Raw genomic sequence first — 680 nt, forward strand, 5'->3', positions numbered from 1 at the left:
TATAACTCCTTATTTGCTAAAATGGTAGTTTAAACATATTTCAGAATTCACTGATATAAAATTTACTTTATAGTAGTGACAGTCAAAAAGTATGACATTATACCATATTTCATGTGCTATAAGCATGTTCAAACCTATTGTTACCAAATGCATTGTGGTAGAACCAACTGCATTACTGAAATCAATCCTGCAAACTCTGATTCTGCGGCCGTAAACCTCCCTTGACCCCCATCTACTGAGGAATTACCATTATTACTTTCACCATCAGCTGAGCATGGTGTGGAATGGCAATGCAGTCAGGCCCATAACACTTATTGATATATCATTTATCAATACTAGTTTGACATTGGCCTTCATATGATAATTTCTTCGGTTCTTAGGACTTCACTTTACCTCTCTTGATTTCCTTGATAAAATATGAAAATATGAAAAATTATGCAAAAAAAGATAGAAAGAATAAGTTATTTTCACTACTGACATCACCTTCCTCACTTCAATTTCGATACAATATTTACCGTGAGAGAGAAATGACATCTCACTCAAAAGGAAAAAACATTCCTCTATTCTCAAATAAATAAATCTGTGAGGACAACACTTCCTCCTAAAAAAAAATATTAAATAAAAATAAATTGTGTGATATAACAACACATACAAAACATTAACGAACACCACCTTCGAGT

The sequence above is a fragment of the Penaeus monodon genome, chromosome 22 (assembly GCF_015228065.2).
Source record: "Penaeus monodon isolate SGIC_2016 chromosome 22, NSTDA_Pmon_1, whole genome shotgun sequence".
NCBI lineage: Eukaryota > Metazoa > Arthropoda > Malacostraca > Decapoda > Penaeidae > Penaeus > Penaeus monodon.